The 21857-nt window shown below is 45.5% G+C and overlaps 1 protein-coding gene across 3 annotated transcripts in view; it reads right to left on the bottom strand.

Moving 5' to 3' along the window:
• The window catches only part of TRIO (trio Rho guanine nucleotide exchange factor), a 372400-nt gene that overhangs the window by 327032 nt on the left and 23511 nt on the right, over nucleotides 1–21857 (bottom strand). The window contains exon 1 of one of the 3 annotated variants that reach the window (XM_089908687.1): nucleotides 266–6119. The exons of the other annotated variants lie outside the window; for them this stretch is intronic. The gene's annotated coding sequence lies outside the window, so the exon portion shown is untranslated. Of the gene's footprint in view, nucleotides 1–265; nucleotides 6120–21857 lie in introns of those variants that run through there. 3 annotated transcript variants of the gene reach the window in all.

Genomic DNA, 21857 nt, shown 5'->3' with positions numbered 1-21857 from the left:
CACAACGGGAGAGGCCACAACAGTGAGAGGCCCGCGTACCACAAAAAAAAAAAAAAAAAAAAAAACTTACCTGGCAAAAGTGAAGACTAAATAAATAGGCAAATGCTTTTATTCACTGGCAGTAAGAAAATGCTTCATTTAAGTTTCTTTTATGAAAATACACGCCATGAATTAGCCAAATCCATGGAAGCCTACTTCTCATCAATCAAATCAGCTTCAAAATATTTTAAATTTTTTTCCCCTATGTGCCCCAGAAGTTACTCACCTACCGCCTTCCCATCTATTTCATCTGGTTTCCCCCACTCTGTCTTCTCCCAATCATTTCCACGTATCTTTTTGACCCCTTCTCCTGCTTTCCCAGGTATCTGGCATGAGAGCAGCAATGCCCTCAACTCCTCCCTGTACGTCCGCCGGCCGGGAAGTCTTCTCTGCAGCCACACCCCGCAGGTCAGGTGTGCGGCACGGCAGGTACGCACGGGCGGCGGGTACACGTGGTACTCCGCCAGGCCGTGGAGGCCGACCTGGGCCTGGGAGCCGGCTCAGAGCCCAGGAGAGCTGCTCTCACTGCCGCGTTTAATACTTTTACGCTGCTCATGTCTTTCAAATGTTCCTCAGGGCTGGCCCCCATGAGAAGAACGTCCACCCCAGTCAGGGCTGGGAAGGACAAGCGCTGTCAGTGTTTCTGTGTATTCACTTTTCAGTTGATGTCAACAGTCTTCAGAATTCAACTCAGAAGAAAACATTAGGACCAAGCTCTCCTGTAATCCTCCGTAACTCTGTTTTGGCTTCAAGTTTGAGAACACTCACTATTAGCCTTTATGGGGGGAGGGAAGGAAGGAAGGAAGGAAGGAAAGGAGAGGGCAAGCAGAGGATGGGGGAAGGAGCCAGCGAGAGAGGGAGAGGCCCTAATTTTAGAGGAGAAAGTAGAAAGATCCAGTCACTGAAAATGACTAAAATGCCTTTGGCATCCGGCAGGCCACTTACATTTTAGGGAAATCGGCCCCTTGGCTGCCACCCCCCACATACACACATACAATCTCATTTATGCCCACCCTACCCCACCAAAGTCTATTGGTCATTTGCTTGAGAGTCGATTCCAAGGTGGGTTAAACAAATTGCTCCATTTTTCTCTAAAGCACATCAGGAAATCTTTTTTTTTTTTTAATTTCCTTGATTCAGGATGCTACAGATTAAGATCACACTGAAGGTTTAATAACAGCTTTTAATTGGTGGGGGGGAGAGGAGACAGTAACACTTTAAATAAACGTCTCTATTGGAAGATGCACAAAGGTTTCAGAAACTTATAGTGTCTATAGTTACTCATCACCTCGTGTACTGACACAGAGAGATACTGGGCTCATAAAAGCACTGATACATTTTCAGACCAAGTTTTACAATCACTGGAATTCACAGTAATGACTCAATGACTACAGCTGTGAAAGGCTAAACTACAGGAATCCTGGGTATAAAAATCCTATGTTCTGAACACTGGGCAAAAATATTTAAGTATATGGGGCAGAAGCAGCTCATACTTTTCAAATCATGACGAAAATCATGGCAAGTTCTCCTACAAATAATTATCACTAATGGTTTTAAGTAAATGGTCTTTCCCCCTTCCAAATATCTCTATTGGTCACTTCGCTACACTCACCAGTAGGACAAAATCTAATACATCATGACCCCTTAGGTGCTTTCTGCCACCACACTCACACACAAAAGCCAAGACCCAAAAGTCAACAAAAGATCTACAGTATTTTAAATTACAAACAAGCTTTATGAAGTAAAACTGTTGAACAGCCAAAGGCCATAGGGTGCACTCACACAAACATGATAATGTACATCACTCGATACCGAGGTCCACTTACAACCAGCGCAGTCTGTGAGCCACTGGGGGCCAGGATGGACCCCGCACACAGCGGCAGCTGGCCTGGCTGTGGCCTGTGGCACTGAGTGCACTGCTCTGTGGAAGCACGCTCTCCAGGAGGAGTCTGATCTCTGCTTAGGATTCAGAACAGCAAAGGTGATTTGAGTTTAGTAATGAACAAGAAGGCCACAATTGATGTAGAAAAGCATGGGAGCCACAGGAAAAGCACAGCAATGCTTAAGAGGTGTCCAAACGCAGGATGAGAACTGAACCCAGAAAGTGTCTGCTCTCTCTCACTCACCTAACTTAAATTTTTTCCTGAAACATCAAGAACTTTCTATATAGGATGTACTGAAAAGAAACATGATGGCACAAGTGTTTGGGGAGTTTATTTCAGCAGCGTTTAAAAGATGCTGAGAAGCAATCCTTCCTCTAAAGTCTACGTGTTAATCATACGAGGACAGAACAGTTTGCAAGGGAAATAAAACTCCTCCGAACCAGTGAAGTCCTGCCTCGTAACGCACAGCTAATATTAAGCAGATGCAAACACGTTCCAGCACACTGACGCCCTATCATTTTATCAATGTGACAAAATCACAAGTTCAAAGCCTCAACAATATCGTCTGGTGCCTTCAGTGGACCAGAGGGCAGTGAAAGGCACCTTGCAGAAGCCAAGCCCTGTGATGCGATGACTGGACAGAAGCCATGAGCAGGGGACAGCCTCGCAGCCGTAGGACACAGCATTTCCGGCAGCGGCCAGTTGTCTTTCTGCTGAGAGGACGTGAAAACAGTGTGCGGTATTCCCTTCAACACTGTCCCCGAACACTGCTGCTGCCGCTGCTAAGACGAGCAGCAAAGCTCTTCTGCCCAAAACGTTCCAAAATCCCTACGGGATAAAGGCTGCGAGGCCTTCAGTTAGCAAGCGGCCGGGGTTTCCGTAGACGTGGGAGCGGCTATGTGAACAGGCAGCAGGCTCGGGACACCTGCTCGTGTGGTTGAGGGGCTCTGAAGTGAAGGTCACTGCGGAGCCCTCCTTGACCAACCACAGCGCACACGGAGCGCTGGAGTGAGAACCGTGTACTGAACGGCGAGATCCATCTTCCCTCACGAGCCATGTTCTCTTGGGTTATATGTTTGAAAAACAAATGCTTGCCATGGAAATACATTCAAAGTAAAACAGGCACCGTCTGTCGAAGGTTAACAGTTGGCAGTGCCCCACAGAATCCCGGGTCACAGCACCAGAGACCCTGAGCCATGCAGCCCGGAGCGGGCGCAGCTCTAACCGTGTGTCCTTCCCCAGAAGACGGAGGGGAGACTGCACGTGTTTTGTTCAGCCCCAGTTTGAAACCAATCCCATTAAGGAGGGGAAAAAAAATGAGACTGCTGGTTAAGGCGCAGCGCTGAATTGGTTTTGTTTTCCTCTTTTTAGAGTTTCTTTAGGGTTTTTTTTGGGGGGGGGAGTTGGTCAAACAAAGAAATGTTTAACAGGTAATACTCTGTTTAAACCAGTAATGTTTAAGGGATGCGTTAATTCTTTTGAAAGAGTGCACTACATTTTTTAGTACACTGATGCCTTTTTATCAGCCTCTTAAAAAACAAGGTCTCCAAGGCACTTTTTTTTTTTACTATTTATATTTACTGGACTCCTACTATTGAAGAAAGGACAGAGAAAACAACCCTGTTTAAGTCACAATCTGGTTGATGAGAGAGAGAAATCACAAGAACTACTGCAGAGCCACAACCAAAGTATCAATACCACAGAACCACAGGTGTTCGCTCGGGAGACTGAGCCACGGGCTTTCAGCTGAGAGAGATAAGGAAAATTCCAGGAGAGCAGTAACAAACCTGGACATGATAAGGGGTCAGCCACAGGAAAGCAGGAAAGCGCAGGGGTCCTTCTGAAGCCTGCTGGAAGACGCCCCACACCCCCAGACAGCAGGGGACATCTGGGCTCCGTCCTGAGACCCACTGCCATCAACCCCAGGGCCGCCTGCAGGCCGCGGGGAGCAGGGGACCGTCCCGGCTCAGGGGAAAGTGCACAGAGGGCTGATGCCTTGCGGCCAGGGGTACGGGTGGAGCACACACGCCTGTCTTTGCCATCCCTGCTCTAGAAGGAGGTAACGGCAAAGAGGAGGATCTCAGCGGTACTTAGTCCCATTTTCCTTATTAATCCTCTAGAAAATCAGGGAAGGATTAAAAAAATCATCAGAATTTCAAATTCATACCTAGGGAGCACTTCTGTCAGGAGAAGTTAAGTGAATTCTTAAATGCTAGTGAGCTTTCCAGTGGATAATTTCATAGGACGAAAAACAAAATGTAGAAAAATCCTATGACTAACCACAGAAAAACAGAAGTGTAACACTGTCCTTTTTAATAAATGACATTTTCTCACAGACCGAGTTTCTACGTGTAAATTTCTCACTAATTTCTGTATTTCAATCCTTAGCAAAATTAAGGCAGATTATGCCATCATTTAATCATGCCTCTATTATTACAAGCCAGCTTTTTAGCCATATCTACAGGCAAGGAAGTAGAAACTACATTGTATTTGATAAGCCAATCCCTCCTAAAACAAAGCTTGTCTCCTTGCTTTGAAAATTTCACTATTCAGTCCCACACTGACAACAGTTTCTATCAGATCCAAGTGTGCCCCGAGGTTGAAGCATCTCTGTTGGGCAATCCCAGAGCTGCTATTAAGACCAAGGGATCAAGGTGCTGTTTCGGTTAAAGGTGGTACCAGCGGAAGTCAAAGGGGATCATGAGGTAGAACGTGGCCCCATCTCACAGTGAGCCTGACAAGGGTAATGAGATAGTAAACAAGCTATGGGTGCCCACATATTTCACAGATGGGCCCCTCTCCATGGAACTTTGCTAGCAATGACTTAGATAACAAGATAGAGAAGTCCAGGTAATCAAATCCTCAGACCGCACAGCTGAGTGAAATCATTAGTGTGTCAGTGGGAAAAAAAAATACTATCTAAAGATCTGAACAGGAAGAACTGAAAGTAATAAGATGAAATTCAACAACCTGTGTAAAGTCACATTTACATTCAAAATGTTAATTTCTTAAGTACAAGTGAGGAAGGATCTGGGTGAAAAAAAGGAGATAAAGGAACAAAAAACCCAGGGTGTTCTGGAGAGTTCTATGAGCTGGGTCTCTGACAGGAACAGGGCAGGGCAGGGCAGGGTGGCGTGTACCCTGCACAGGTCACAAAGATCAGACCTGGGATTCTGGGATCCACATCAGTGCAAAGTGTGGAAGCTACTGGGGGGAAGTGAGGAGAAGTGTGGGTGTTTAAAGAAGAGCCTGAGGCCAGGCGGGACCTGGTCCCTATCTTCAAATATCTCAAAGGCTCAGCAGAAAAGAGCTTTTGCAGTTCTGGATACTTGGGCTCCAACAGCCAAAACTGGAATCAACTGAAGTTTCAGGGGAAGAGACTTCACCTTCGAAAGAGCGTCGAGGTGGAGGGACGAGGACAGAAGGGATAAGGTGATTAAAAATCAAAGGCTGCGCAGACATTTAGGAGTTTCTTCCCTTTGAGCGAAGTCTGCAGTGTCTCTGTGGCCTGCGGCAAGCACCCTCAGCGCTGAGTTCCGAGCCCAGAGGTGCCCCACTTCACCGGTGTGCTCTCTGCCTAGCGCTGCGACTGACAAAAATGAGTCCAGCAACTTTCTGCTCACCTTTTCCGCAGCCCCACATTATAAGAAACCTCCCGAGGCTTCTGCTGAGGAAAATGAGGCTCACGTGTTCAAGATGCCAAATCTCTAAGCTGTGTAACTGTGGTGAACCCTCGAAAATCGTTAAGGATGTGGCTAGAAAGAGGAAGCCCCGTCATTTCTGGAAAATGAAGCCAAAACTGGCCAACTTTCCTAACAAGGCTATCATCACAAAAAAGGTATGCACGGTTCAAAGTCTGTGGACTGAAGACTTGCGGCAAAACTCAGACACCACTAATAACTCAGGAATAAGGTAAATCCCCAGAGGATCTCGCCTTCGGCGTTCTTCCCCTGGGCCTGGAGCTGGTCTGAGACCTGCAGCGCCGCAACCAGGGGCTCGCCCTGGCCGCCCTCCCGGTAGGCACTGCCCCGGGTGACGGCCGTGGAGCCACTGACAAAGGAACCATGCCTCTACCGGGTGCCCGCTTCCCTCCCGACACACAGCAGCCGGCCCCTGCCGGGAGGGGTGCTCAGCCCCAGGCCGGCTGCAGGAGGGCCTTGCCCTCTGCACCAAAGTCACTCTGTGCTTACGCAGGAGACCCCTGCCCCCTGCTAGGCCCGTGGCCCCTGTTTTCCGCCCCGAACCGCTGTTCCCCTTCCCCCAACTGGCTCTATACTCAGAACGTCCTTTCTGTGCCCCCTCCACCAGGTTGCCGCCTCCGGGTCCACACACCCTGGTCAGGCCTCTCTACACACGCCCCACGACTGAGAGCTTAACTGGAAAAGACGTTAGAACTTAAGGAAGGCAACGCAGTACCAGACAAAGAGTGAGCCAGGTCCCGAGCCCAACACCTGCGCACGTTCTAGCCTTGTGACCTTCAGCAAATTAAGTGGGTTAGTGTCTCCGAGCTTCCCCTATTACACGGAGAGAAGAACGGGATCCAGGTGAGAGGGGCCCTGGGAGAAGCCCGTAAGATAACCTACAGGAAGGCTCAGCAGAGCCCCCTCACAGATGTAAAACACAGAAGAAGGACCCTGGGCTCTTAGCCTACTCAGAGCGCATGCTCAGTGAAGGGCAGTGACACTGCAAGCCTGAAGTGGAGAAGCCAGAACATGAAACTCTTCGATTTTCGGTCCTTTCCACTGTGCCCAGTTACTTCTCCAGCTATCCACTCAGATCCTAAACTTGGCTAAAATCCTCTAATTTGTCTATTTTAAATGCCCCTGACGTTGGTCTATATAACAAAGCGAGAGGAAGCCAGAGCATTCCACGTGCACTGAAATGGCGCTCACAAAGGGATTTCTGCAATGCAGCTGCCCTGGGGCGGCTGTGGGTACATGTCCCATCTGGGTGTCCCGTGCCCCACTTCACAGGCCACCCGGCCCAGAAACACGCCCATCACAGGCCAGCCCACAGCCATTCGCAGCCTGGCACGGGGGTCAGCACAGATTCTCAGATGGGATGGATCACAGAAGGGCTGGGAGGTTTAAGGGCCAGCACCGGGACCAGTGGGCAGCTGATGACAGCTGACAAGGGCAGTGACCAGCTCCCAGACTCATCTGCGCTAGGAGGAAGCAGCCACCATCTTGCACTGGCCCTAAAGCGTCGAGCGGGGCTCCAACTTCAGGTTCAACAGATGCCCGAACCTTTGGAGAGGCACTAACACAATTACGACCAGGCCAACGTCCGGAAGGCTTTCCCTTTTCAGCGTTCTCTTACACACTTTGAGGCATCTAAGAAAAATGTGGCATCTGTAGAAAATATCAACATTCATTCTATACCCTTTAAATAAGACGTCTTTCTCTATTACTTAGAAAGAGGCTGTAATGTCAGCTGCATGTCCTGTGAAAAGGTAGGAGGCTGAGATATAGTGCTAATAGAAGAATCAAACCAAAAAATGCATTGTAATAGTCCAATGTTGCTTATTTTTTTTATAATCCATACAACGGAGCCAAAAAAAATTCTAAAAGTGAACTGTGCAAATGCCATTTTCTTGCATGATCTTTATACCTTAGCTCTTTTCTGAAGAATTTCACTGCATAAAATTAAATATTTTATCATATGTAGAAAAATAAGCCAACTCAAATAATAAACTCCAGAAGAAAATTAGAACTATCTACCTGTATTCTCATATTCAGAGATGAGACAGTTCTAACACGTCCTACTTCTGTGATTTTTTTTTTTTAAGCTAAAAATGAGATTCTTACCAAAGTCCAATTTAGGTAACATTTTTTTTTAAAGCAAGCAATAAGAATACTGACAGCTTCCATTTAACTCAATACTCTCAGCACAGGTAAAGAAACAGTGGTAAATTCAGTTAGCCTCTTTTGCCCCTTTACCTTCAAAATGATCTTTTGTAATCCAATGAGAATAGGAAGCTCCAGGCAGTATATAATGATCAGTTTGGAAATTCAGGCCACACAGACTGAAAATATCAGCATGTAACCAACTTCTTATCTAGGTTATTTCAGAAGGATGTACCAGAAAACTAGGGAATATAATGCACAGGCTTGACTACGTCTGTATTACAGTTAAATGGTACTTTACCCAACATGCCTTCCAAAATCAGGTGAACTTAAAGGATACATATACCATATGTAGAAAATTCCAGATTGTAAGAAAAAAATATGTTTTAACACACATTAATTCTGATTTGTTTACGTAAATGCTCATCCTTTTGAAGAATCCTGAGGGCAGAAAAAGTAAAAAAAAAAAAAAAAAAAAAAAAGGAATTTTTATTTTTAGGTGGTTTTAAAATCACATTTAAATGTGCATTTATTTTTAAAAAATAATAAATAAGTAAATAAATAAGGGTGCATTTAACCTAGCATTATGGACCAATTAAGAACAAATACAGAACAACTCCTCTAACAGGTAGTGAAGAAGTTGCCAGGGGTTCCAGTCAGGGAATCTAAGTGCTGGAGAGGATTTCTTCCTCGTTCTGGGACACCAGACCCATGCCTTGCGGGCGGGGTTGGGGGTGGGGGGTGGGGTTGGGGTTGCTGGCCAGGCGTGGGACAGGCTCTAACCAAAACACTCTTCACTCACCCAGAACAGGACGAAGTTAAAAAGCCTTCTTCTGTGATGGGGAGGGAGGGGGAACACAAAGACCCCCTTCTGAGCTCTTGTGAAGAAGGGAAGGACGCGCCAGGTCCTGAGTGTTGACAAATCCTGATTCACGGCTCCAGTCCCACTTAGCTCACACATAAAAGGGGCGATTCAGCCACTCAAGGAGCTGGGGCGGGGGGTGGACTTAGAATGTACTTTAGGTCTGTTTTTAAACAGACCACTATTGACAGGGGCTCTGACTCAGCATCATCTCTCCTGACTACTCTTCTCGGCCAGCTGTCAATGCCTCTATGTGTCCAATACTGAATCACACATCACTGTATCCAAGTTAGGAATAAGCCACAGAACACTCACCACTGGGAGACATGACTGTCTTAACGTGACTCTTGTCCTCTGTATATGGAAATTATAAAACCGTGGTCAGTAAGCCGAGTGACCATACATCCTGGTTTGACAGGGACAGTCCCAGTTTACACCTACTGCTCCAGAATAACTACCAGTAATAATCTCTTTCACGCTCCAAAGCATCTCTGCTTAGATCATAAATTATATGGTCTACCAGTGAGGAATGTCACGCTAAGGAAGCATCAACATTTGACAGCAACACCCATCATCTCTTAAACACCTAGCAGGGACACAGCTTTTTAAGCACAACACAGCACAAGGTAGGAACCTAGAGCTTCTAAAGTTGAACCTGAGCAGTAAGTGCCTCACTTGACTTGGAACTTAATCATTTTCTCTACCCTTCTAAGTGGCAGCATTCCTGTGCCGACAGCCATCGCCTACAGTGACCTCTCTTTTGAACTCTGGCACCAAAAGAAAGCCTTTGCTGTGTGGTCCTAGCACCACACATACAACCTGGCTGCTCCTGCTTGGCAAATACAGAGCAATAAGGGCCAAACAAAATCTCTGCCCTAAAAGAGGTAGCTTTAGAGAAAAATGGTTAGAAGAAGTGAGAAAACGAAGAATTACCTCACGAACTAGGAAAATCATTGGGTAGGGGTATTTGTAAAAAATAAAAACAAAACAAGGTACATACACAATAAACAAAATTAATGTAAAATAGTAGACAACACGGATAAAATCCTTGCAGTGAGTTAGAAACAAAGCCAAGCCATGGTATATAGCCAGGGTTGATTTTTTCTGTTTAATTTGCAACCATGGGCCTGTGGAAATTCCAGAGAAAGTCTTATATTTACATGCAGATGCAAAGCAGCCTCCTTCATGCAGCCAAAATACTCAGCCAAGAACCCCTAGGTGCCTGACTCAGTGACAGGAGAAGAGCTCTCGGCAGAGACAGGAGCAATTCTTCCTCTCCCAGGGGTCCTGGGTCCCAGCCCAGGGAGGGAAGCCACTTAGTCCAGCAGTACTTACCCTCTTTCTTTCTCTCTGTTTCTTTTTCTCCTTCTCCCTCTGTCAGCTATCTTTTCTATTTTTACTCTTTATAATTCCCTATTTGCCAGTAAACCAGAGGCAGCATGCTTTAAAATGTTGGAATCCCTCCAAATCTCTAGGTCCTGGAATAGGAGCTCTGTCAAGGAAGGTACAGTGCTTAGTGCCCCAAGTTTCAGGGCAGCCAGATACCAAGACAACACGAAATTCACCCACGTGCCAGAAATGCATGGCAGTAAAAAGATCTCCATGTTTGAAATTTTCCATAATAAAAAAACTTTGTAATATTCATAGCCCAGTTATTATACGAAAGAAATGGGATCTTTAAACTCCGAAACCTTTAAACTTGTGAAATATAAGCCACTGAAAACGAACTATAAGTGTGGCAATTTACTTATGAAAGTTTTAAGTACATGAATATTAATTTGTTGTCAACACTTAAATGGATTCTAGGATAAATCCTCTGTCCCCTGGGACATACTTGTATGGTTACTACTGTCAAATTGTGAGTGTCTTCCTCTCTCAAACCTCAGGGCAGAGTCCATGAGACAAATCTACTGCAGAGAAAGTGGGACACAGAAACAAAGTATCGGAAATGGGCTGTTCATGCTAATCTAAAAATACTCCTGTGAAAACTAAATTTAATGGTCAAGTGTTTCAGAAGACCGCTGCATTCATGAAACATATATCCAGTATCAACTCTGTAAATATGTGCATAAAATGTTCAATAGCCATAAAGATGAGACTTAAAACCCAGTTCTCAAGTGACTATGATTTAAGGAATAACTAAATGTTTTAGCCATCTCCGTTTATTTGACATTAAGTAAAAATGTTATTTTCGAGGGCTTCCCTGGTGGCGCAGTGGTTGAGAGTCCGCCTGCCAATGCAGGGGACACGGGTTCGTGCCCCGGTCCGGGAAGATCCCACATGCCACAGAGCGGCTGGGCCCGTGAGCCATGGCCGCTGAGCCTGCGCGTCCGGAGCCTGTGCTCCGCCGCAATGGGAGAGGCCACAGCAGTGAGAGGCCCGCGTACCGCAAAAAAAAAAAAAAAATGTTATTTTCGAAAGGTTCAATGTAAATTTTTTAAATCATCTTTGAAAGCATAAATAGGAATTTATAAGGCCTGTTTTATAAAGAAGTGGCGTAAAACATATTTTTAAATAAGAACTATGCTAGACATTCATTATCCCAAAATGCATTCGCCTCCAAAAAATCATCACATATCAGTATTTCTGATGCAAAGATACACTTTTACTGTAACACGGTACTTTGGGAACTTTTCTTTCAGAAGCTTTGTCTCCCGCAACCCAGCACACAGGAGTCTCCATGTCCTATATATTTTCATGACTCTCATAAATTAAGCTGAGCTCATACTAAGTGGACTACACAAGAGAGAGGCTAGCTACGTTATCACGTGGGGGAGTTCCCCAAATATATGTGTAATTGTCAATGTGATAAAATGAGTTCTATTTAGAAGGCCCAGGCAGACTTAAGTGAACTGAGCCTCATCATATCTAATCTAGAAAAACGTAGGTTTGTAAAGCACATCTTGCTTCCACATCTTGAGGTTACACACCAAGATCTAGTTTTATGCCGATATATCTCTAAATTTTAATACTGTAATAATCTAGAATCTTCAAAGAATATACAATTTATGCAAAGGAAAAGCAAGAATCGGAATCCGTTACTAACCCTTAAACGATAAAAAAAAAAAGAAAAGTAAAAATTGTGGAAAGGGAGTTCTAAGTAGAGTGGGGAAAACTGGAAGGAAATTGGAAAACTCCTTGTAGAAAACATTTGAAATCTGACAGCCTTAAAAAGAAAACTGTGGTCCAATTCCAGATCGCGATTTTTTCCGAAGTAGTTTAGGTCTAACTAGTGGCAGCCTGGAGAAACTTAATGGACCTCTTCTCGGAATACTGTTTTCCAATACATAAAATAAAATACAGAAAACCAATCATTTTTTTTAAAGTTATCTAAAGATTTTAAAGCATTATGTGCTTCTTTACTACCCGTGAAATAACAAGATCTAGCAATCAGTCTAGTAACCACTGTCATTTTGAGGCAGTGCTGAGCATTAGTGAAATTTTGAGAGATCTGCAGTAACCACACGTAACGGAATTTGAAAGTATCTGCGACATCCACTGGTCACAAGTCACAGGTGCTGCCAGAACTACTGCATTACATTCACAATTGAAAGAAATAGCGCATTTAGTTGGAGAGCTGTGAAAAATAAAGATGTAATGAATTTCTTTCCCATCCAAGTTCATGGGTCTTCACTCCAGACCAAAATCTCTTATGCCAGACACAGTGTTACTTACCCGGCCTTTTTGAGCTCTACCTTTGGAGGGAATGTCTTAAGAAGGTCACTGAAGAACAGGTTCTTAACCAGGGAAACATAAACTCCAAGCAGAATCTTTCTCAGGCAAAGGTTCAGGTGGCAGCCCTGTGTGTGCCGTGTGTACCCCTGACCGTAGCTGAGCAACTTCTCAAGAGTTGCTAGTCACTCCCTTCTTACGCTATGAAAGCTATGAAAGTGGCTGGGTAGACAGACAGACAGACATAAGGAAGACCCGAGGGAGAAACAGGAAACAGAGACAGACTCAGAGCAGCTATTTCAGAGTGCCAACTCCCAGCAGCTCCCCCCGGGAGGCACGCCTCGTCACCTCCCTCCCCCAGGCCGACTAAGGGTCCCATACACTTAGGATTAATTCTCTTTGTTGCCCCAGCAGCCAAAAGAGCCTTAACTAAGTCAGGCCCTGAAAGTACAATATATGCCAAACTGTAATGCGACTCCTCAAGTGCAAACTACTAAAAACCACACTGAGTATTAAGCCAGTATGGACTGATGGTGACTAGAGCTAGTTTTCCCATAAACCAGCAGCATTGTAAAGTGGATCTTTCCCCAAAGGACATGAAGAATCTATACCTTGGTGATGCTGAAGTGTCAGCAGACATGCTCCTTCGTTTCACTTTCCTGCAGTAGCCTTTACTTGTAGCCGTTGGTGTTCACGGCTGGCGTTTTGTACCATCATGCTGTATTTTCAGAGGACAAGCAAGGCTCTAGACTTACGCTGACCACGACAGGAGGGCAAGAATCACAGACACTTCTCATTTATATGTGCAAAACAAAACAGAAATAACACAAACCCTCTGCGCTTTGATGCCAGCATTTTTACTACTAATCAACAACAGGCTAATTTCTTTCTTCTTTTCTAATCTTATCACCAGGGAAGACTGTTTCAGACCCAGAAGGACCCGGGAAGAACAACGAACTGGTCCTTAAACCTTGTCAGGTTTCAGATAAACTTCTGGTCTATTAAACAATGATTCTGCAGCAACCTCTCCGTATCTGCACTCGGCAGAGTCATGAAACAGACAGGACACACAGAGGAACAGCTATCCGCTAAGCCCTGCCTTTGCCCTCCATTATCCCAAGTAATTTAGATTGCCTAATTCTGACCTCGGGCTCTTCAGCTTATGGTCTACGACCACATGTTACAAAGTTTAGCTAGCCGGCATTACCTTAAATGGTGTAATTTCAGAGTCTTTCAAAATGCTGAAAAATTTGGATTGGCATTCCTGTAGTTTTAGTCAAAAGTATCATTACTTACAGCGACCAATGAGAGACTTAGCAACGGGCTTTTCTTATAATGGGCACTATATTTTTGGCAAGCTATTACAAAATATTTTATTTCTTTTAAAAGGGTATAAATAATCTGCTGTGTGTACAGTTTTTCCTGAACATAAATCAGTTCTTTCTCTGTGGTCGTACAAACTGAAGTACAAACCAGATGTCAGACTTAACTTATTTTCTGGGGTAAATCGGGCTCGGTTGGGCCTTCTGGACATTCTTTGTATCTTTACTGCTCCAGGACTGTGATGATTTCCAATCCTTCCCCCACATGTCTTCATGGTCTTTGATTTTAGGGCAAGGCTAGGTACAATTTAATAATCAGAATGCTGAAAAAGGGTCACATTCCAACTAATTTCTCATTATTATAAATTGCTAATGCTGAAATTATATATCAGGTTAAAACAAGTGTTTAAATTTTAATATTTTTAATGCAAATGGTTGAAAAGTGATAAAAACACATTTCTACATATATAATATTATCTCCCAAGAGCTTCAAATCGACTCCAAGGAAGGTTTTACTTTTACTGACTGCTGAGCACATAGTAGGCACTCAATAAATGTGTGATGCATGAATGAATAAGTGAGCATTAAAGATTGTTTTAAATAATGGTAAAACTGAATGGCGAAGGGTTCAGTGACTAGCTAAGGATTACCAAAAGTATGTATTGATATATCAAATTTTTAAATAAAGCCAAAGCTTTCTAACCCCAGGATATACAAATTACTACATTCTCTCCATGGAATGTGTTTAATTAGAAAAGAAAAAGCTAAATATTATCTATATCATAAAGCTAAAGAACTTTTATATATCTAACATGAAACTTAAAAAAAAATCCAAAACATGTCACAACAGGAACCTCTGGTTTGAGGGAACTAGGGAAAACACATCTCAAGAATATAAATGAGTTCTATAAAGCATTTCCTTAAATCCCTAACACATGGCCTGATTTCCCACCCTCCTACCTCCTCCTCTCCCTCTCCCCAGCTTCATCTGCTTTCCATTTAATCACCTGGAACCCTGCTTTTCTCAACCACTTTCTCTTTCACCTATAAAAACTGGCTACCACTTGCTCTTAATAAGAAGCCCTTTCTAAAGCGCTTTGTCTAATTACCAAATCACTCCACAGCTGGTGACAACACAATCATATGATCCAAGTATCAATACTATCAACTTACAGATATTTTCAAGCTAATCCTAAAATACCATTAAGTACTTACCACTTTTAGTTTCCCAACAGATTTCAATCTACTAGTGGTGACCCTTTTTTTAAAAAAACACTATGAATCCAATATGAGAAATCACAACTAAATGTAGAAGACAATTTTATTACCATCGCTGCACACAATAAATTCAAGTCACAGTGCATCTCACTGATATGCACTTTATGATAACAACTCGAGCACTCCACTTGAATAAAACAAAGAACATCACAGACTTGATTATCACCCACAAGAGAAGCCAACTTATAAAGAATTTATGAAACAGGGCAAGCTATTTCCTGGGACTCAGTGGTAAAGTTAGAGCAGTAACCCAAATTTTACACCTTTGAAACAAAATCTCTCTTTTCAAAATCACTATAAATAATACCTGGAATCAAAGGAGAGAGATTCAGACGTACCAATTAGTAACCATCAGAAATTACATCATCCTACAAAAATAAAAGACATGGCAATGTGGGAATATTTCCTTAAAAATACAACTTACACTGTCAAATAAAGATGTGTATGGAAGAATATGACATAAAAATAAAAATGGAGACCTTCCCATCTATAAAAGAAAAATGGAACGAGGCAGTCTTAATACCCATTAAGACTACAACAGAAGTGATGGACAAAAGCAGACCAGGATGTCTTAAATTTCCCTTTAATTCTGTCCTACACAAAGAACAAGAAACTTAATCCATGCATTCACCTCAAATAACCTAATTAAAAAGTAAAAATCAAACTGTAGGAGTCAAAACCCTAACCCTCTAAGTAGTAGCCCCAAGGACAATGGCTGCAGAGGTCACCTAGTGTCCGCGAGCGCTGGCTATCAGATCTGGGTGGGAAACTGGCAAAAGCCTCCCTGCTCTGAGGCTCTCTTGTGCCACCTTGGGGGCAAAGGCCATGGCCTGCCCCAGAAGAGGAATGCCAGGCAGACCTGGGTTTCTTGGTGACATTTCCAACAATGAATTTTCAACACAGGACCAGTAATTAAAATGAAAAATATGGACATATAGGAATTTAAACATTTCTACTGCAAATAGTAGCATGAACTCATAAGCCCTGGCATCCACTATATCAAAGAGGCCAAGTAAGGGCTTCCCTGGTGGCGCAGTGGTTGAGAGTCCACCTGCCGATGCAGGGGACACGGGTTCGTGCCCCGGTCCAGGAAGATCCCACATGCCACGGAGCGGCTGGGCCCGTGAGCCGTGGCCGCTAAGCCTGCGCGTCCGGAGCCTGTGCTCCGCGATGGGAGAGGCCACGACAGTGAGAGCCCCGCGTACCGCAAAAAAAAAAGAAAGAAAAAGAGGCCAAGTAAATCCAACGAACTGAAGGCCAGCTCGAAGGGCAGCACCGTGAATCAGGAGCAGATATGCACACACAGGCACTCTCCAGGGCTAGAAAGCAGGACCCAAAACAACACAAAAGCAAGTTATTCCACTACAGGCAAACAGTATATTAGAAATCAACCTGCTTGAAAATCAAGTACAAGGGAAAAAGGAAGAGATTTATACCAGGCTGTATATGTCACATTCTGTTGCCAAATATTCAGATTCACTGGAGAATCTGCTATTTTTAAAATGTGATGAATAACATATTTGCGGGGACTCTCTACTTAGTTCACCTGTGTGGGACCTCCCTATTCGGGGGAACTTAGGGTAAACTTAAAGTGCATCTCTTGCATGAGGCTATGTTAACAGCACAGAAAATCTGATGGGGAATTGAACACATGGCACATACACTCTTCGTGGATGATAAGGCCCGTGAAATGCGTGATAAAGCACTTCACTGACTTCAGGATAATTTTCTTGGGTGTGATGCTGTGAATGTTTACACCTGTGAACACAGCCAGTTTTCACAGCTATTCAGACTTCTTTTCAACTTTACAAACAAAAGACAGAGTCCTAGAAACCTTTCCAAGGATCATGTCAGAAATTATTACCATTCTTCAAGGGAATCTGTTCTCAGATAACTGTGAAGAACCACCTTGCAAATCCCACCGCAGTTTCTTCCCCTCCCTGACTTGGTACAGTCTGGAGGCCTTCCCAGTACCACACTATTATCAGCTGATTCTGATATAGAGATCGAAAGCACCACTATCCATAAAAAGGACTTTGGGGAGAGATTTAAGTCGCTCTCTCCATGAGAAAGACATGAACGTTCAGTCGTTAAGTAAAGCAAGAATACTCGTTCGACGGAAAACACCCCGTCTCTGCTACCCTCCTGGGGTGGAATGCGGCTGCCGGTTCCTCACGGCCCCTGTTCAGAACCAAGCTGCCTCTCCGGGACCCAGAGCTCCTTACAGGTCTGCAGCTGGCCTTCCTCTTTCACACCCGGCCTGGGCCTCACGCCACATCTGGCCCACAGCAGGCTCTCCCTTAGTAATTAGTGCCTGTGGCACCTGGCAATCCATCCAAGGCAGGCCCCAGAAATCAGCATCTTTTCGTGGCCAGGATTCTCAGGCCCTGCCAACAGCTGAGCTTTGAACGTTGGTCATCTTTCCTTAAAATACCTCTTTCTTTAAAGGATAGAGTGTTTTTGAAACCCTACTTTGTAGAGACATCTTGACCTATTTATGAAAAACTGGGTTGGCCTCATATTGATGTACATAATTTTAAAAGGCCCTGTGGCCTGTTTTCAGATTCATGTAACTAAAGCCTTAAAAGGGATGGGAGGGGAAGCTCCAGAAATGGTAGCGAAGTACGCAAAAGGGAAGACCGAGAAGGACCTAAAACATTCTTAACCAGCTTACGGAAAGCTCTCCTATGAAAACATTCCCAAGAGCTTAGAAAATCTTACCAGCACTATCATTCCCCAACGCGACCTTTCCAGTCTACTCACTGGGAAATCCACTCATTGAAATGAAAACATTCAGAGGCAACTAGATCTTAAATCTGAAAGGAAACCTTGAGCAAAGATGCTTCTTCACCCTCCTCCGCAGCTGGTCAAACCCAGTAATCAATCGGCCAGCAAACGTGGGTCAGGGTGAGCTTGGCCAGTCTAGGTGGAGACGGTGGCTGCCCAGGAGACAAGTCCAGGCGCGAGAGGCGTGGGCCTTGAGAAGCAGCTAACTCTCAACGGTAACAACAGTAAGCAGACGAGTAGCAGCAACACGCACGCAGCCACACAAGGAAGGGGACGCTGCTTCTACTACCCCGTCCTTCTCCGCTGCCGCCTAGCCCGTGTCCACTCGCACGCGCACGCCCCGGCTTCAAGACCAGTGGGCTCTCTTCCTCTCACAGTCTTCTACGGGGGAGGTCGTTAGACCATAAACATGTCTGGGCCTCTAGCCCACATCTGCCTCCTGCCCTCAGACGTGGGGATGTGCGCGCACTTGCTCATTCCTCCAGCCGACAGGTAGTAAGCGCCGACTGTGTGCTGGGTACTTGGGATACAAACACGAGTGAGGTTCAGCCTCGATGTGAATGACGGCTTAGAAAATAAAACATCAGGAAGAAATTACATGATGCTGGGGTGACTGAGTCAAACGGAATTACGATGAATAATAATACCATAGTTTAGGGGAAGGAATCAAATTACCCCAAAATAAGAACTGTTGGGCTTATTTGCTAAACCAAGTTTAGCAAAAATCATCATAAAATGCAAATTTTACATTACATAAAACTGTGGTTAAAGAGGCGTCAAGTAGAAAGAGGTTCAGAGTCAAGGGCCCTGCCAAGTGAAGAGGCACAGAGGAGACAGGAGGGGACACACAGAAGGTGATGCGGACGTGAGGGGCCTGGGGACAGGGCCGGGGGCTCCGTGGGCAGCGCTTCCCTCCCCATTTAAGACTGTACTTAGTGCCAATGTGTCATCTACACTCTCCACAGGGAGCACCCCCTAAACTCCTGCCCCAGAAATCAAAGTCTCTGACTGCCTCCAGCCGAGTCCAGCAATGGCAGGGAGGGCACTGCCATTCTTAAGCAGTCAGAGGAGAGACAAAAGAGGAATGCACGAAAAAGGAAGAAGTGAGAAAAACAGGGATTAGAAAAGAAAGATAAAAGAGTCCATTTAGTGAAGAAAAGCATTCGTTATTTCAATAGGTCTGGAATCAGGGCATGTGCCCCTGGTGGCCACCATCCATCCCATTCTAGCTGACCTGACCTCCTCTGGAAGCTATAAAGCCCAGAATGGATGGTGAACCCAGGGTTCAGAATGATACACGGGTGGGAGTTCACATAGCTCTGAATGAGGGCACTGGTGACAGCTATTTATAGGGTTCAGGGGCCTTTCTGAAAAGCTTACTTCTGAGCAGATGGGGCTCTGCTCGGGGGGAGGGCTAAGGCTGTGAGAATGACCTCTGGGTGAGTCACTCCCCTACAGAGAGGAAAGTCCATTTGAAGGACACACAGAGACACAGAGCCTTGGAAAGAAAGACAGACGGTCACCAGGAAAAATAAAGTAACATACAGCTACTGGGAAGTTTAAGGGTGGGAGTAACGGGGTAAGGGCTGCTTGCATTCATTCATTTTCCTAGAGAGCATCCTTCCTTCACTGAGAGGCGGCGAGCTCCACGGCCACTGCACACCCAGGGGCCAACTGGAAAGGGCCAACCTGTCCTGCTGCCCGTGGTTCCGGGGGCCACACGTGCCCTTAGTGTTCCTAACCAGCAACTCAGTAGGCAAAATGACAGTGACACTTCAGGACACTATGTGTAAAGGGCTGAATCTGAGCTAAACATGCAGACACTGCAATGAGGAAACTCTTCCTCCAGACATAACCAACAAACAAGGGAATGAGTTTAGAGGCTTATAAGAGGAAAAAGACAAGCACATCAACGCCAGTGGGTTTGCTGAGAGGAACAAAACAGGATTCATTCCAACTCTGATCGAAGGGAAAAGATTAGCTTTCCCTACGAAAGAGAAATAAGTGTATGGAAAGCTACCCAGTGACTCTCCAAATCCCACTGGCTGGGAGGTCATTGTCCAAATCTTCCTGAAGCAATCTCAGGAAAACAAGATCCTGGGCTAAGGCAGCAGGAGCCTTTCTGCCCTTGATGTAAATCGGATCCTGGGCAAATTCTACCATTCGTTATGCCTCATTACCATGACAGGTCGGTTTACAAGCCATATAACCTGCCCTCAAGCCATCCATTTCAATAATTGGGCAAATTCACCCCGATTCATTCAAGCCAGTGCCAACAGACTGGCAGAGGACGGTTCCCAGGAGGTTGAGCCAACCTTGCTGAGTGGTGTGCCATGCCTAATAAGGAATTAGGGCTAGGACAGTGATAGCTTCAAGATGGCGCAAGAGTGAGATGCTGAGATCGCCTTGCTCCCCACAGATACACCAGAAATACATCTACACGTGGAACACCTCCTACAGAACACCTACTGAACGCTGGCAGAAGACCTCAGACCTCCCAAAAGGCAAGAAACTCCCCACGTACCTGGGCAGGGGAAAAGAAAAAAGAAACAGAGACAAAAGGACAGGGACAGGACCCGCACCAGTGGGAGGGAGCCGTGAAGGAGGGAAGGTTTCCACACACTAGGAAGCCCCTTCGCGGGCGGAGACTGCGGGTGGCTGAGGGGGGAAGTTTCGGAGCCGCGGAGGAGAGAGCAGCAACAGGGGTCAGCGGACAAAGTGGAGAGATTCCCGCACAGAGGATCAGGGCCCACCGGCACTCACCAGGCACTCACCAGCCCGAGAGGCTTGTCTGCTCACCCGCCGGGGCGGGAGGGGCTGCGAGCTGAGGCTCGGGCTTCGATTGGAGCGCAGGGAGAGGACTGGGGTTGGCGGCGTGAACACAGCCTGCAGGGGGTTAGCGCACCACGGCTAGCCGGGAGGGAGTCCAGGAAAAAGTTTGCACCTGCCTAAGAGGCAAGAGACCACTGTTTCAGGTGCGCGAGGAGAGGGGATTTCAGAGCACCGCCTAAATGAGCTCCAGAGACGGGTGCGAGCCGCGGCTATCAGCGCGGACCCCAGAGACGGGCATGAGACGTTAAGGCTGCTGCTGCCGCCACCAAGAAGCCTGTGTGCAAGCACAGGTCACTCTCCACACACCCCCTTCCGGGGAGCCTGTGCAGCCCGCCACTGCCGGGTTCCCGGGACCCAGGGACAACTTCCCCGGGAGAACGCACGGCGCCTCAGGCTGGAGCAACGTCACGCCGGGCCTATGTCGCCGCAGGCTCGCCCCGCACTCCGTGCCCCTCCCTCCGCCTGGCCTGAGTGAGCCAGAGCCCCCGAATCAGCGGCTCCTTTAACCCCGTCCTGTCTGGGTGAAGAACAGACACCCTCAGGCGACCGACACGCAGAGCCGGGTCCAAATCCAAAGCTGAACCCCAGGAGCTGTGCGAACAGAGAAAGGGAAATCTCTCCCAGCAGCCTCAGGAGAAGCGGATGAAATCTCCACAATCAACTTGATGTACCTGCATCTCTGGAATACCTGAATAGACAACGAATCAACCCAAAATTGAGGCGGTGGACTTTGGGAGCAACTGTAGACTTGGGGTTTGCTTTGTTTCTGGTTTTATGTTTATCTTATTTTAGCATTCAGAGCTTATTATCAATGGTAGATTTGTTTATTGATTTGGTTGCTCTCTTCCTTTTTTTTTATACATATATATTTTTCCTTTTTCTCCTTTTGGAGTGTGCATGTGCACGCTTCTTTGTGTGATTCTGTCTGTATAGCTTTAATTTTACCATTTCTCCTAGGGTTCTGTCTGTCCGTTTTTCTTTTGTTTTTTTAGTATAGTTTATAGCACTTGTTTTCATGGGTGGATTTGTTTTCTGGTTTGGTTGGTCTCTTCTTTCTTTTAATTTTGTTTATTTTTAATAATATATTTTTATTATAATGACTTTATTTTATTTTATCCTATTTTATTTTATTTTACTTTTCCTTCTTTCTTTCTTTCTTTCTTTTTTTTTCTCCCTTTTCTTCTGAGCCTTGTGGCTCACAGGGTCTTGGTGGTCCAGCCGGGTGTCAGGCCTGACCCTCTGAGGTGGGAGAGCCAAGTTCAGGACACAGGTCCACCAGAGACCTCCCAGCTCCACATAATATCAAATGGCGAAAGCTTTCTCACAGATCTCCACC

The sequence above is a fragment of the Delphinapterus leucas genome, chromosome 3, assembly GCF_059928025.1.
Source record: "Delphinapterus leucas isolate spDelLeu-1000000601 "Yukka" chromosome 3, BTC_Dleu_Yukka2, whole genome shotgun sequence".
Lineage (NCBI taxonomy): Eukaryota > Metazoa > Chordata > Mammalia > Artiodactyla > Monodontidae > Delphinapterus > Delphinapterus leucas.
This window is presented reverse-complemented; position numbering and strand designations above follow the sequence as displayed.